The sequence below is a fragment of the Branchiostoma lanceolatum genome, chromosome 13 (assembly GCF_035083965.1).
Source record: "Branchiostoma lanceolatum isolate klBraLanc5 chromosome 13, klBraLanc5.hap2, whole genome shotgun sequence".
Taxonomy (NCBI): Eukaryota; Metazoa; Chordata; class Leptocardii; order Amphioxiformes; family Branchiostomatidae; genus Branchiostoma; species Branchiostoma lanceolatum.
Window position 1 is genome coordinate 17,227,226 of NC_089734.1, and position 17,781 is coordinate 17,245,006.

Genomic DNA, 17,781 nt, shown 5'->3' on the forward strand with positions numbered 1-17,781 from the left:
TGGTTAGGAAGTAATAGCTGACCAAAGTTACGCCCCCCATCCCATACTTATAAAGCATTATAGACCAATTCAGTGCTCCGGTCTAAAATTCAATCTCTTTATCAGAATGTTCAAACTTTACCTTCAAACGATAGGGCACTTGGCGGGTATTTGAGGAAATGAAATCACTTTACTTTCTCATTCATGGTTAGGGAGTAATAGCTGACCAAAGTTACGCCCCCCACCCCATACTTATAAAGCATTATAGACCAATTCAGTGCTCTGGTCTAAAATTCAATCTCTTTATCAGAATGTTCAAACTTTACATTCAAACGATAGGGCACTTGGCGGGTATTGGAGGAAATGAAATCACTTTACTTTCTCATTCATGGTTAGGAAGTAATAGCTGACCAAAGTTACGCCCCCCACCCCATACTTATAAAGCATTATAGACCAATTCAGTGCTCCGGTCTAAAATTCAATCTCTTTATCAGAATGTTCAAACTTTACCTTCAAACGATAGGGCACTTGGCGGGTATTTGAGGAAATGAAATCACTTTACTTTCTCATTCATGGTTAGGGAGTAATAGCAGACCAAAGTTACGCCCCCCACCCCATACTTATAAAGCATTATAGACCAATTCAGTGCTCTGGTCTAAAATTCAATCTCTTTATCAGAATGTTCAAACTTTACATTCAAACGATAGGGCACTTGGCGGGTATTTGAGGAAATGAAATCACTTTACTTTCTCATTCATGGTTAGGAAGTAATAGCTGACCAAAGTTACGCCCCCCACCCCATACTTATAAAGCATTATAGACCAATTCAGTGCTCCGGTCTAAAATTCAATCTCTTTATCAGAATGTTCAAACTTTACATTCAAACGATAGGGCACTTGGCGGGTATTTGAGGAAATGAAATCATTTTACTTTCTCATTCATGGTTAGGAAGTAATAGCTGACCAAAGTTACGCCCCCCATCCCATACTTATAAAGCATTATAGACCAATTCAGTGCTCCGGTCTAAAATTCAATCTCTTTATCAGAATGTTCAAACTTTACATTCAAACGATAGGGCACTTGGCGGGTATTTGAGGAAATGAAATCACTTTACTTTCTCATTCATGGTTAGGGAGTAATAGCTGACCAAAGTTACGCCCCCCACCCCATACTTATAAAGCATTATAGACCAATTCAGTGCTCTGGTCTAAAATTCAATCTCTTTATCAGAATGTTCAAACTTTACATTCAAACGATAGGGCACTTGGCGGGTATTGGAGGAAATGAAATCACTTTACTTTCTCATTCATGGTTAGGAAGTAATAGCTGACCAAAGTTACGCCCCCCACCCCATACTTATAAAGCATTATAGACCAATTCAGTGCTCCGGTCTAAAATTCAATCTCTTTATCAGAATGTTCAAACTTTACCTTCAAACGATAGGGCACTTGGCGGGTATTTGAGGAAATGAAATCACTTTACTTTCTCATTCATGGTTAGGGAGTAATAGCAGACCAAAGTTACGCCCCCCACCCCATACTTATAAAGCATTATAGACCAATTCAGTGCTCTGGTCTAAAATTCAATCTCTTTATCAGAATGTTCAAACTTTACATTCAAACGATAGGGCACTTGGCGGGTATTTGAGGAAATGAAATCACTTTACTTTCTCATTCATGGTTAGGAAGTAATAGCTGACCAAAGTTACGCCCCCCACCCCATACTTATAAAGCATTATAGACCAATTCAGTGCTCCGGTCTAAAATTCAATCTCTTTATCAGAATGTTCAAACTTTACATTCAAACGATAGGGCACTTGGCGGGTATTTGAGGAAATGAAATCACTTTACTTTCTCATTCATGGTTAGGGAGTAATAGCTGACCAAAGTTACGCCCCCCACCCCATACTTATAAAGCATTATAGACCAATTCAGTGCTCCGGTCTAAAATTCAATCTCTTTAACAGAATGTTCAAACTTTACATTCAGACGATAGGGCACTTGGCGGGTATTTGAGGAAATGAAATCACTTTACTTTCTCATTCATGGTTAGGAAGTAATAGCTGACCAAAGTTACGCCCCCCACCCCATACTTATAAAGCATTATAGACCAATTCAGTGCTCCGGTCTAAAATTCAATTTCTTTATCAGAATGTTCAAACTTTACATTCAAACGATAGGGCACTTGGCGGATATTTGAGGAAATGAAATCACTTTACTTTCTCATTCATGGTTAGGAAGTAATAGCTGACCAAAGTTACGCCCCCCACCCCATACTTATAAAGCATTATAGACCAATTCAGTGCTCTGGTCTAAAATTCAATCTCTTTATCAGAATGTTCAAACTTTACATTCAAACGATAGGGCGCTTGGCGGGTATTTGAGGAAATGAAATCACTTTACTTTCTCATTCATGGTTAGGAAGTAATAGCTGACCAAAGTTACGCCCCCCACCCCATACTTATAAAGCATTATAGACCAATTCAGTGCTCCGGTCTAAAATTCAATCTCTTTATCAGAATGTTCAAACTTTACATTCAAACGATAGGGCGCTTGGCGGGTATTTGAGGAAATGAAATCACTTTACTTTCTCATTCATGGTTAGGAAGTAATAGCTGACCAAAGTTACGCTCCCACCCCATACTTATAAAGCATTATAGACCAATTCAGTGCTCCGGTCTAAAATTCAATCTCTTTATCAGAATGTTCAAACTTTACATTCAAACGATAGGGCACTTGGCGGGTATTTGAGGAAATGAAATCACTTTACTTTCTCATTCATGGTTAGGGAGTAATAGCAGACCAAAGTTACGCCCCCCACCCCATACTTATAAAGCATTATAGACCAATTCAGTGCTCTGTTCTAAAATTCAATCTCTTTATCAGAATGTTCAAACTTTACATTCAAACGATAGGGCACTTGGCGGGTATTGGAGGAAATGAAATCACTTTACTTTCTCATTCATGGTTAGGAAGTAATAGCTGACCAAAGTTACGCCCCCCACCCCATACTTATAAAGCATTATAGACCAATTCAGTGCTCCGGTCTAAAATTCAATCTCTTTATCAGAATGTTCAAACTTTACCTTCAAACGATAGGGCACTTGGCGGGTATTTGAGGAAATGAAATCACTTTACTTTCTCATTCATGGTTAGGGAGTAATAGCAGACCAAAGTTACGCCCCCCACCCCATACTTATAAAGCATTATAGACCAATTCAGTGCTCTGGTCTAAAATTCAATCTCTTTATCAGAATGTTCAAACTTTACATTCAAACGATAGGGCACTTGGCGGGTATTTGAGGAAATGAAATCACTTTACTTTCTCATTCATGGTTAGGAAGTAATAGCTGACCAAAGTTACGCCCCCCACCCCATACTTATAAAGCATTATAGACCAATTCAGTGCTCCGGTCTAAAATTCAATCTCTTTATCAGAATGTTCAAACTTTACATTCAAACGATAGGGCACTTGGCGGGTATTTGAGGAAATGAAATCACTTTACTTTCTCATTCATGGTTAGGGAGTAATAGCTGACCAAAGTTACGCCCCCCACCCCATACTTATAAAGCATTATAGACCAATTCAGTGCTCCGGTCTAAAATTCAATCTCTTTAACAGAATGTTCAAACTTTACATTCAGACGATAGGGCACTTGGCGGGTATTTGAGGAAATGAAATCACTTTACTTTCTCATTCATGGTTAGGAAGTAATAGCTGACCAAAGTTACGCCCCCCACCCCATACTTATAAAGCATTATAGACCAATTCAGTGCTCCGGTCTAAAATTCAATTTCTTTATCAGAATGTTCAAACTTTACATTCAAACGATAGGGCACTTGGCGGATATTTGAGGAAATGAAATCACTTTACTTTCTCATTCATGGTTAGGAAGTAATAGCTGACCAAAGTTACGCCCCCCACCCCATACTTATAAAGCATTATAGACCAATTCAGTGCTCTGGTCTAAAATTCAATCTCTTTATCAGAATGTTCAAACTTTACATTCAAACGATAGGGCGCTTGGCGGGTATTTGAGGAAATGAAATCACTTTACTTTCTCATTCATGGTTAGGAAGTAATAGCTGACCAAAGTTACGCCCCCCACCCCATACTTATAAAGCATTATAGACCAATTCAGTGCTCCGGTCTAAAATTCAATCTCTTTATCAGAATGTTCAAACTTTACATTCAAACGATAGGGCGCTTGGCGGGTATTTGAGGAAATGAAATCACTTTACTTTCTCATTCATGGTTAGGAAGTAATAGCTGACCAAAGTAACGCCCCCCACCCCATACTTATAAAGCATTATAGACCAATTCAGTGCTCCGGTCTAAAATTCAATCTCTTTATCAGAATGTTCAAACTTTACATTCAAACGATAGGGCACTTGGCGGGTATTTGAGGAAATGAAATCACTTTACTTTCTCATTCATGGTTAGGAAGTAATAGCTGACCAAAGTTACGCCCCCCACCCCATACTTATAAAGCATTATAGACCAATTCAGTGCTCCGGTCTAAAATTCAATCTCTTTATCAGAATGTTCAAACTTTACATTCAAACGATAGGGCACTTGGCGGGTATTTGAGGAAATGAAATCACTTTACTTTCTCATTCATGGTTAGGGAGTAATAGCAGACCAAAGTTACGCCCCCCACCCCATACTTATAAAGCATTATAGACCAATTCAGTGCTCTGTTCTAAAATTCAATCTCTTTATCAGAATGTTCAAACTTTACATTCAAACGATAGGGCACTTGGCGGGTATTTGAGGAAATGAAATCACTTTACTTTCTCATTCATGGTTAGGAAGTAATAGCTGACCAAAGTTACGCCCCCCACCCCATACTTATAAAGCATAATAGACCAATTCAGTGCTCCGGTCTAAAATTCAATCTCTTTATCAGAATGTTCAAACTTTACCTTCAAACGATAGGGCACTTGGCGGGTATTTGAGGAAATGAAATCACTTTACTTTCTCATTCATGGTTAGGGAGTAATAGCAGACCAAAGTTACGCCCCCCACCCCATACTTATAAAGCATTATAGACCAATTCAGTGCTCTGGTCTAAAATTCAATCTCTTTATCAGAATGTTCAAACTTTACATTCAAACGATAGGGCACTTGGCGGGTATTTGAGGAAATGAAATCACTTTACTTTCTCATTCATGGTTAGGAAGTAATAGCTGACCAAAGTTACGCCCCCCACCCCATACTTATAAAGCATTATAGACCAATTCAGTGATCCGGTCTAAAATTCAATCTCTTTATCAGAATGTTCAAACTTTACCTTCAAACGATAGGGCACTTGGCGGGTATTTGAGGAAATGAAATCACTTTACTTTCTCATTCATGGTTAGGGAGTAATAGCAGACCAAAGTTACGCCCCCCACCCCATACTTATAAAGCATTATAGACCAATTCAGTGCTCTGGTCTAAAATTCAATCTCTTTATCAGAATGTTCAAACTTTACATTCAAACGATAGGGCACTTGGCGGGTATTTGAGGAAATGAAATCACTTTACTTTCTCATTCATGGTTAGGAAGTAATAGCTGACCAAAGTTACGCCCCCCACCCCATACTTATAAAGCATTATAGACCAATTCAGTGCTCCGGTCTAAAATTCAATCTCTTTATCAGAATGTTCAAACTTTACATTCAAACGATAGGGCACTTGGCGGGTATTTGAGGAAATGAAATCACTTTACTTTCTCATTCATGGTTAGGGAGTAATAGCTGACCAAAGTTACGCCCCCCACCCCATACTTATAAAGCATTATAGACCAATTCAGTGCTCCGGTCTAAAATTCAATCTCTTTATCAGAATGTTCAAACTTTACATTCAGACGATAGGGCACTTGGCGGGTATTTGAGGAAATGAAATCACTTTACTTTCTCATTCATGGTTAGGAAGTAATAGCTGACCAAAGTTACGCCCCCCACCCCATACTTATAAAGCATTATAGACCAATTCAGTGCTCCGGTTTAAAATTCAATTTCTTTATCAGAATGTTCAAACTTTACATTCAAACGATAGGGCACTTGGCGGATATTTGAGGAAATGAAATCACTTTACTTTCTCATTCATGGTTAGGAAGTAATAGCTGACCAAAGTTACGCCCCCCACCCCATACTTATAAAGCATTATAGACCAATTCAGTGCTCCGGTCTAAAATTCAATCTCTTTATCAGAATGTTCAAACTTTACATTCAAACGATAGGGCACTTGGCGGGTATTTGAGGAAATGAAATCACTTTACTTTCTCATTCATGGTTAGGAAGTAATAGCTGACCAAAGTTACGCCCCCCACCCCATACTTATAAAGCATTATAGACCAATTCAGTGCTCCGGTCTAAAATTCAATCTCTTTATCAGAATGTTCAAACTTTACATTCAAACGATAGGGCGCTTGGCGGGTATTTGAGGAAATGAAATCACTTTACTTTCTCATTCATGGTTAGGAAGTAATAGCTGACCAAAGTTACGCCCCCCACCCCATACTTATAAAGCATTATAGACCAATTCAGTGCTCTGGTCTAAAATTCAATCTCTTTATCAGAATGTTCAAACTTTACATTCAAACGATAGGGCGCTTGGCGGGTATTTGAGGAAATGAAATCACTTTACTGTCTCATTCATGGTTAGGGAGTAATAGCTGACCAAAGTTACGCCCCCCACTCCATACTTATAAAGCATTATAGACCAATTCAGTGCTCCGGTCTAAAATTCAATCTCTTTATCAGAATGTTCAAACTTTACATTCAAACGATAGGGCACTTGGCGGGTATTTGAGGAAATGAAATCACTTTACTTTCTCATTCATGGTTAGGGAGTAATAGCTGACCAAAGTTACGCCCCCCACCCCATACTTATAAAGCATTATAGACCAATTCAGTGCTCCGGTCTAAAATTCAATCTCTTTATCAGAATCTTCAAACTTTACATTCAAACGATAGGGCGCTTGGCGGGCAATTGAGGAAATGACATCACTTTACTTTCTCATTCATGGTTAGGAAGTAATAGCTGACCAAAGTTACGCCCCCCACCCCATACTTATAAAGCATTATAGACCAATTCAGTGCTCCGGTCTAAAATTCAATCTCTTTATCAGAATGTTCAAACTTTACATTCAAACGATAGGGCACTTTGCGGGTATTTGAGGAAATGAAATCACTTTACTTTCTCATTCATGGTTAGGAAGTAATAGCTGACCAAAGTTACGCCCCCCACCCCATACTTATAAAGCATTATGGACCAATTCAGTGCTCCGGTCTAAAATTCAATCTCTTTATCAGAATGTTCAAACTTTACATTCAAACGATAGGGCACTTGGCGGGTATTTGAGGAAACGAAATCACTTTACTTTCTCATTCATGGTTAGGAAGTAATAGCTGACCAAAGCTACGCCCCCCACCCCATACTTATAAAGCATTATAGACCAATTCAGTGCTCCGGTCTAAAATTCAATCAGTAGACATGTAACAGGGGTTTACGCAAGGAGGTTGAAAATTATTAGGTTTACGTCATTTTTAGCCAAAAACTTTAAACAATTACTCAAAGCAAGGGCCCCTTCCTCAAGGTAAATTTTAACGCACTTCACAACTCTCTATTGCTATTGTGAATGTTATTGTTAACGTCCCGACACGGGATGTTTCCTAAGGCGGGAAACTTTGGACACTTTGTGTGCACTATTGTTCGCGCAGGTGTCCAATCTTGGTGACAAAGGGGTAGAAAGTTCGTGTACATAGCGAGGAAATGTCCGGTTTCACCATAGTGTCCAAGCTTGCAAACTTGTGTAAATCTTTGTTTCCATGCAGTGTTGAAATAAGAAAAACACCGTGTGTATAGAAAAATACCACCAGAAAAGGTTTGAACCTTCTCAATTGCTCTTAACTTCAGTAGGACACAACAATAACAACACAAGGATGGGAGCCAGGGAGTAGTGAAGTTGTGTATGCACCTGTTAACCTCCTTGACCTGTCAGAGTTGTGCCCCTAATTGAATTGACTATTTCAACCAATCAGGTTGAGCTTGATAAATCCGTGTGTACGTTACAACGAGCTCTCTCATTGGCTGACCGAATTAGTCCAACTGGCCAAATGAATAAAGATGTAACCTGAAGGTCAGTGACCCCATATGAGGAAAATAGCCGATCTTCTCCCAAAAATACTCTCTAAAATCGTATTTTGAAATGTTCTATGCCAAAAGTGCGAATGGGATTCTTTGAATATTAGTTCAATGTACCCCCATAGCAAATTTCAGGTCATTTGGATGTATTTCCAGAGCACAGGAGACCAAAATGTACGTTTTTGGTCAGAAAAACCTCAATAAAATCATTTTCAAGGTCAATATCGAAAAAATGAAAAAAAACTCCCAGGATATTTACACACTTTACCTGTATACCAAATTTCAGCTCAGTTAGTCCAGGGGCGACCGAGCTGCGTCGACTGTAAGATTTGACAGGAGAAAGAAACCTTACGAACACAATATGTTGCGCCCAAGAGTGTGTTGGGCTCAACATAAAAATATATACTAAAAAAAAACAAATCATGAATTAAGTCCGTATGAAGATATGATCGTGTCATGCCACGTCTATAGATTTAGCGCAATTGAAACTTTTTTGTCGAGGTAGATTCGTTAAAGTTGAATTCCTCTTCGATCTATAGTTTATCGCTTGAAAATTAAATGTACATTCTAAAAGTAGCATGACAGAAATGTTTAAAATTGATCAGTGTGTAAATAAAACTGTACAAGGAGAAAAGAAAAAGGATACAGAGATTGATATAAGCATTAGATAAAAGAAAGTGGCATATTGATACTACAAGGAACTTGTGCAATTAGAAAATTATGCCAGGCATTACTACTACGTGACGTATCAATACACATTTCTTATCCCTTATTATCATGTACATCTATTATTGCCGTATATTGCATACCAGAGAGGCGGAAGAATGTAACAGTCAGCCGATTTAAGGCCTGTGACACCTGGGGGTTGGCTACGTTATCAGTTATATGCACGTAACTTTTGATGTATCTATCTATTTTCAAAAAAGAAATTGGCCAGATGATGGAAATAACAAATAGTTAGAATATCAAAAGAAGAAAATGTTCAATATTTTGGTTTGAAAATAAAGATTTTGGTGAAAAAAATAATGCTGTTCATTGATCTACGAATTCCCTGGTGGGGGCAGAGACTTTAACCTTGAATTTTTACGACCTAGGAGATAGTTATAAACGAAATTAATCTGTCCAAGGCTATTTTGTCTAATTTGACGATATCGTGTTTTATTTGGGGCCAAAACATTAAAAACAGTGATTTTTTTCCTAACTTTCTATCAAAAATTGCTCTTGCTAGAATATGATCATTGCATTCTAAGGTCAAATAGCCTTGGATGATATTTTTCAGCAAGGTATAATACTAACAGATTCATTGCTTTTTCTAGCAATTATGTGATTTTGACCGGGGAAATAGCATTTAAAGCTGGCATGTCAAGCCGATACCGCATGGCGTCACGGATTGAATGACCTGTTAAACGCGTGGTCGTATCAATACCCAACTTCGCAGACAGTTAGTATTATACAGTAGGGTACTTATGGACTATATCTGCAATTTCAACTGCTGTACAATGATTTTGGGTTAGAAATAACGATTTTTAATTTACTCCTCTTCCCAGCTGATGTATGAATTCCCCGTGTAACGCGCCGAAATGATCCGTTGGAATGGTATATACGAGAAGTCATAGTTCAGTGACGAGTTACCAAATCAGGCCGTGAAATGCGTTCCCGGAATGCCGACAAGTCAGGCCACCACCTGAGGTTCACAAACAACTTTAACTTGAATTAAAATCTAGATTTAGAACGTCAAAGTTGAGCCTTCCTTAGATTTTTCGAGGTTTCCGCCATGTTTTCGGCCGAAATACGCACCGCATGGGGGGTTTACGGCACCCGCTAATGCTAGGGTCACATTTCCAACCCGGGGCCCGACCGGGCAGCTTGTGGGAACGAAAACTATGACATAAAAGACAACAAGACACACAAAACTTTTGAAATTTTTTTCCTTACCATACGTTATGTATATCCTTTCCTTTCCTTTCCTTTCTTTATTCCTCCATGTCAGGAGAGCCACATTAATAAAATACATGAATATACAGTCATTATAAGGTGTTACAATACAAAATAATAACTTTCTGCATATATACACAAGATTCAATAGAATATTTGATAGCATTAATCGGTACAAACGATATCGGTCAGTTCGGTACTGGTTATTGCAGTGAATCACTCGTCATTGAAAATTTTCGGTTGTGCGCATTAGCACTGAATCCTTATATTCTTACAGGGATCATCAGAGTCCTGTATACATTGTACTGAGACTTTAAAGTGTCCATGAGTCATCAATGTCCCTTTCATCTTGTATGTTGGAACACCCCTGCTGCTACACTGGTTACTTTAGAAGTAGAGTCGGAACAGAGCACACTGTCCTTAATCTCGGCTTGTTGGTCTTTCCTTATCTCCTAAAGTCCACATGCTTTAGTGCTAAAGTTGCCAGGGGATACAGCAGTCCAGCTACAGTTATCATGTAGTCCTCCCAAATGACAGGGTCAATCTCATCTTCTACAATATCTGCTCCCAGCATTATTTCCGTAAACCTTTCGTCTGGCTGTTGGTGAACGGACGCCATCACCCTGATGCCCAGCTTGTCTGTTGCTGCATCCGCTAAACTGTCTCTGAGGTTGTTAAAGGTGACACAGCTAGAGACCAAGTGCCCGACTATATCTGTTGTTGTTGCGTCACATGTAGGGCATTGCTTAGGGCTGTGTTTCACCGGGGCTGTACTCAAATGTACTAGTTTCTGTAGAGTCTTTTGGTGCTTTGGGTGTTTCCTTGCAAGTGACCACAGCTTGTGGGGTTCTGAGCTCATACTGTGTACTCTGAAGGATCTAGGTTGGTGACTGTGTGCTGAGACCCATTCACTCTCTTCCTTGGCACTCACTGCCCTCTTCACTATTTGCTTCCACTCCATTTTTGTTGGGAACTCTACCGTTTGCCAGTATCTTTCAAGGTACTCTGTTAGGCCGTAATCTTCGGCTGCTCTGAAGCTGTCGCTAATGAAACCTCTTGTTGTGCGACATGGCCTTGCCAGTATGTGCGAATACAATCTGAAGAGGAAGACTTTCTTGGCTAGTGCAGTACAAGGGAGATTGGCAAGCCTCCCGAAGAAACACAGCTTGTGTTTGTCCATGATGGCTTTCAGAGTATGCATCCCCAGGGCACCAAGGCTCTCTCTAGTTCCTGTCTGTGGGTGCATATTCTGCATACGCTTCACCCCTCCTCTGTGAACTCTCTCCAACTTCATCAGGTCTGTCTGGGTAGGGTACCATAATTCGCAACCGTGCAACATACTGGGTATGACGATTGTGTGGTAAAGTATTTTTGTGACCAGTGGGTTGGGGGTGTGTCCTTCTAGACCGGTAGACAAGATGGCACTGATACGCCCTTTCCCCTTTCTACAGGCACTCTCTATGGCTGCCGCTGAAGTTGTGTTGGACGAATGCTGTATTCCTACGTGTGTTACCGTGCATGCTTCTGGGATTTCTGATGCACCCATCACCCATTCAGGATCTGTGTTGATTCTATGCATTCTGTGGTTCCCTTGTGTGAACACGATGCATTGGCTTTTGTTGGGAGCGAATTGAAATCTCCATCTTCTTCCATAGTCAGCTATTGTATTAATCATGCCTTGTAAACCTCTCCTTGTTCCTGCCAATAGGCAAATGTCGTCTGCAAGGGCTGGGGAACCACAGTACATCCCTCCTATGGACACACCACTTCCTTGTAGTTGCAACACATCATGGATGTCATTGTTGGCTAACAGGAAACAAGTTAATGACAGGATGCCACCCTGGTTTACGCCCCTTGTAGTCACAAACTCCCTGGACTCTCTCCCATCCAGCAGCACGGAGAACTTACTGCCTATATGCATGTGTCTGAGAAGACGCCAGAGTTTGCTGTCGATACCTGCCTTGTAGATCTTGTACAACATGCCATCTATCCACACTGTGTCGTATGCCTTTTTGGTGTCTAAGAAGCACCCGTAGACAGTGCTACTTCTCTCTTGATAGTGGTTTACTATCTCTTGGACCATGTAGGCTGTTGTTAAGTTGCTGCATCCTAGCTGTCCTCCACTCTGTAGCTCATGAGGAAGCCCCCTCGACTTAAGCCATGGTTTCAGTCTGTTGAAGAGTAGTGATTCCCAGACTTTAGATATTACTGGTAGTAGGGTGATACCGCGGTGCGAGTCCAAGTCCGCTTTGTTGGTTTTGTTCTGCTTCAGTAAGGGAACTTTGAGGCCCTTTTTGAAGGCCTCTGGTATGTGCTCTGATTCCCTTATTGCGTTAAAGAGGTACGTTAGTCTAGCCCACAGTACTTCACCAGCATACTTCAAGTGTTCATAGGTTAAGCCATCTCTGCCTCCCCTTTTGTTGTTCTTAAGTGTTCTGCAGATTGAGGCTACTTCTGCTACAGTAAAAGGCTCGTCAAGTATGACCTCAGCATTACTGTGGCTTTCTTTTTCCATGCTTTTCACCTCGTCTTCAATTATCTTCTTATGGTTATCATCAAAGAGTCTACCTTCTTCTTCTTGTTCATTTCCTAGCATTTCGAAATGCTTGGCCCAGGTTTCTCTGACTTCTGCAGGGTCTGTAATGAGCTGTTCTCCCACCTTGACTGCCTGTGGCTGGTCTTTTTTGCCCTTTCTTTGCCTCACTCTCCTCCAAAACTTTTTGTCATCTGTGCTTGCCAATGAGGCTAATTCCTCATTCTCTTTGGCCTCGTGCAAAAGCTTTGCCTCTCTTAGTTCTGTTCTGAACTGACCCTTGCTGCTCTTGTAGTCTGCATACAGAGGATTACCTTTTCCTCTCGGCTTTCCTGCTTCTTTCCATAATAGCCATGATTTCACTTGCTTTTCGTGACATTCTGTAAGCGTTGCTGACCAGTATGGTTTCTGGTGACGTCTTATTGTCTTTGTTGGTAATGTTTCTTCAGCTGCTCGTTTTAATACAGTAGTTATCAAGCTCAGTTCATCTTCAATAGCCTCCTGTGATTTTTCGGTTGGTACTGGGGCTGATTGCAGCCTTTGACAAACTCTCCTCTTGTATGTGTTTTCTGTTGGTTGACTCCTCACACCTTCCCAGTTCAACCGTGGGTCTGGACTGCTCTCTTTCCACTCTCTTAGTTTGTTGGAAAACTGAGCAATGATGGGATTGTGGTCTGACATATTAAGTTCATTGTAATCCATGACTTCACATCCTATTGTGTCTGCAAGTAGCGAGCACGGTACTAATATGTGGTCGATTGTGGACTGTCTATCACCACTTCCTTGAAATGTTTCCAGAGGACCCTTGCATAGGTGACTTAAATTCAGGGACACAAGGTCTAGTTCAAGGGTGATATCAATCAGTTCATCGCCCAGTTTGGATGAGGATCCTCTACCTCTGGGACCACCGCTCCTCCCCATATCTGCATTGAAGTCTCCGAGGAATATCACATTTCCTTCGCTCTCGTATTTTCTGTACATCTCTCTCACATAGTCTATTTGTTCTCTGTATTCCTCAATGGGTTTAGTTGAATCTGGGAAATACACTGCAAAGAGGAATAGTTTCTGGCCATTCTTTTGTTGGACTCTTATTCCTATGATTCTATCATTTCCATCTTCTAACTTATGGACAGCATAGTCAATGGACGTTTTCCATAAAAAGGCTACACCGCCCTGGCCTCTCCTCCAGTGACTTGTAGTGTGTTCTGTCAGCTTGCTATCTGCCTTGCCCCAACCTCTGTGTGTCATTAACAAGTTGTCTAGGGCTGGAGTAGCCTGAGGGTACAGCCAGTGCTCAGATATTGCTAATATGTCAATGTCTTGTAAGTACTCTGTGATGAAGGGGATAGATGTTGTGATTCCCCTACAGTTGTAGCACCCAACTGACAGAGTAACATCCGCATGAGTCTTACTGCTGAACTCTGGCATTTTCAAGGCTGAGTTTCTGAGCTTCTCCGTTTCTCTTTCCTGGCCCGTTCAAATGAGTTGCTTGGTTTCTCTCACCGCCATCCTCAGTGTTGTCACCCTTGCTTTTGTACCTCCTCTCTGACATCCATTCACGGCACTTGACCCCCTTGGGCCAAAAGTCTTCCTTCACCACCATATGTGCCTGGTGTAGTAGAACATTGATTCTTGCAAATACTATGTCTTTTTGCCTGCTGTTCATGACTCTCACAAAGGATAATTGAACTCCCTTACTCTGAGCATACTTGAGTATCATACTCTGAAGGCTCTCTGTTTCTGTCTTCTTCATGTAGCCCAAGAAGAACCTCTTTCTTCGCAGTCGGTTTCTCTCAATGCCCACAAAATCAGAGAAGTCAGTGTGGCTGTCTGCACAATTTTTCCCTGTTTGTAACCTTCTGTGTTCGGTGTTGAATTGTTGAGTTCTAGGGGAGTTCTCTTGTTGCACATGTGTTACTGCTTCCTTGTATGTCTTGTTCTGTGTGCATTCAATTCTCTTTGCTCCTCGTTGGTTACTTCTCAATCTTGATGGGTCTCTCTGTGGCTTTGGGCTCTCTGTCTTCTTTCTGCCCCTGAGTGCTACCTGCCCTGAGCTCACACTTGGACTTACTGTATTAGTCTGTCCAGGGCCTTTCTCGGCTGCCAGTGGCCATGTATTACTCCCCTCATCTGCACTACTTGGTGAGTCAGGGGCTCTGCATGTAGACTTCATACTTGTTGCTCTTTCTCTTCCTCTTATGCCCCTTGAATCAGTTTTTCCTCTTGGGCTGGGGTCTAAAATGATAACATTGGCTTCGTCAGCATGGTTATCACATCTGGTACTACTTTCCCCACTCTCGTTTTCAGTCACATTTCTCTTTCTAGACTGCCTTGTCTCCTTCCGCTTTTCTTTGCCTTGTTGGTTTTCCTGCCTCTCTGCTGGGCTGTCTGGGCCTTGTTGTTCATAGCGTGCCGCTTGTAGGTATTTAGTTATTGCATCTCCCTGTGTTTTTGTCGAGGACTTCTCAGTGTGTTTCACAAGTCCAACCCCTGTGCCAAGACTCTTGTTCTCTCCACCAGTTTGGTTATCATTACTATTGCCTCCATTCCTCAAGATGTGGTCTGCTGTTTCACCTGTAACACATACAGCACTTGTGGTCTCGAGATGTTCGCACCTGACCCTTACTTCTTGTACCATTTGGTGTGTCCTTGACAGGGCGTACTCTTGCTCTCTCAATCTTTCTTCAATTGAGTGTGCCAGATTTTGTACATATGTTGTTATTTTGCTCATTTTTGTCTCCTTGTCTGTGTCAGCTTTCTTAGAGGAGCCTTGTAGAGCCTGGAGTTCTGTTTCTATTGAGTTGATCTTGTTGTTGTGGGTTGCCACTGTTGTCTGCATTCTCATCTGTGTGGTTTCACACTTCTTCAGCTTCGTCTTCATGCCCTCTATCTCTTCTGTTATCACAAGTTGTGATCCTTTAAGCCCTGCTATTTCCTCTTGGGTACTTTTTTGATGTCTGTCCCAGTGTTCCGTTACATCATCTCTTGCTTCTTCATGGCGTCTTAGCTTGTTGTTCAAGCTCTCAATTCTCTCTTTCAGTTCTTTCACTTCCTCTCTCAGCACCTCTCTCAGACTTGCATTTTCTGCTAGTATTCTGGCTACGGCGTCATTATCTTCCTCATCTTCTAGTATTGGGTTTAGAGTTCTGCTTCGTGTAATTGCTGGACTCTTCCATGTGCTGTGCTGTGTTCCATGGGGGAAAATTTTCTTTATTTCAGCAAGGTTTCTAGCACCCTCTATGAACTGAAATAGAGCACATTCATGGTTAGGAAGTAATAGCTGACCAAAGTTACGCCCCCCACCCCATACTTATAAAGCATTATAGACCAATTCAGTGCTCCGGTCTAAAATTCAATCTCTTTATCAGAATGTTCAAACTTTACATTCAAACGATAGGGCACTTGGCGGGTATTTGAGGAAATGAAATCACTTTACTTTCTCATTCATGGTTAGGGAGTAATAGCTGACCAAAGTTACGCCCCCCACCCCATACTTATAAAGCATTATAGACCAATTCAGTGCTCCGGTCTAAAATTCAATCTCTTTATCAGAATCTTCAAACTTTACATTCAAACGATAGGGCGCTTGGCGGGCAATTGAGGAAATGACATCACTTTACTTTCTCATTCATGGTTAGGAAGTAATAGCTGACCAAAGTTACGCCCCCCACCCCATACTTATAAAGCATTATAGACCAATTCAGTGCTCCGGTCTAAAATTCAATCTCTTTATCAGAATGTTCAAACTTTACATTCAAACGATAGGGCACTTTGCGGGTATTTGAGGAAATGAAATCACTTTACTTTCTCATTCATGGTTAGGAAGTAATAGCTGACCAAAGTTACGCCCCCCACCCCATACTTATAAAGCATTATGGACCAATTCAGTGCTCCGGTCTAAAATTCAATCTCTTTATCAGAATGTTCAAACTTTACATTCAAACGATAGGGCACTTGGCGGGTATTTGAGGAAACGAAATCACTTTACTTTCTCATTCATGGTTAGGAAGTAATAGCTGACCAAAGCTACGCCCCCCACCCCATACTTATAAAGCATTATAGACCAATTCAGTGCTCCGGTCTAAAATTCAATCAGTAGACATGTAACAGGGGTTTACGCAAGGAGGTTGAAAATTATTAGGTTTACGTCATTTTTAGCCAAAAACTTTAAACAATTACTCAAAGCAAGGGCCCCTTCCTCAAGGTAAATTTTAACGCACTTCACAACTCTCTATTGCTATTGTGAATGTTATTGTTAACGTCCCGACACGGGATGTTTCCTAAGGCGGGAAACTTTGGACACTTTGTGTGCACTATTGTTCGCGCAGGTGTCCAATCTTGGTGACAAAGGGGTAGAAAGTTCGTGTACATAGCGAGGAAATGTCCGGTTTCACCATAGTGTCCAAGCTTGCAAACTTGTGTAAATCTTTGTTTCCATGCAGTGTTGAAATAAGAAAAACACCGTGTGTATAGAAAAATACCACCAGAAAAGGTTTGAACCTTCTCAATTGCTCTTAACTTCAGTAGGACACAACAATAACAACACAAGGATGGGAGCCAGGGAGTAGTGAAGTTGTGTATGCACCTGTTAACCTCCTTGACCTGTCAGAGTTGTGCCCCTAATTGAATTGACTATTTCAACCAATCAGGTTGAGCTTGATAAATCCGTGTGTACGTTACAACGAGCTCTCTCATTGGCTGACCGAATTAGTCCAACTGGCCAAATGAATAAAGATGTAACCTGAAGGTCAGTGACCCCATATGAGGAAAATAGCCGATCTTCTCCCAAAAATACTCTCTAAAATCGTATTTTGAAATGTTCTATGCCAAAAGTGCGAATGGGATTCTTTGAATATTAGTTCAATGTACCCCCATAGCAAATTTCAGGTCATTTGGATGTATTTCCAGAGCACAGGAGACCAAAATGTACGTTTTTGGTCAGAAAAACCTCAATAAAATCATTTTCAAGGTCAATATCGAAAAAATGAAAAAAAACTCCCAGGATATTTACACACTTTACCTGTATACCAAATTTCAGCTCAGTTAGTCCAGGGGCGACCGAGCTGCGTCGACTGTAAGATTTGACAGGAGAAAGAAACCTTACGAACACAATATGTTGCGCCCAAGAGTGTGTTGGGCTCAACATAAAAATATATACTAAAAAAAAACAAATCATGAATTAAGTCCGTATGAAGATATGA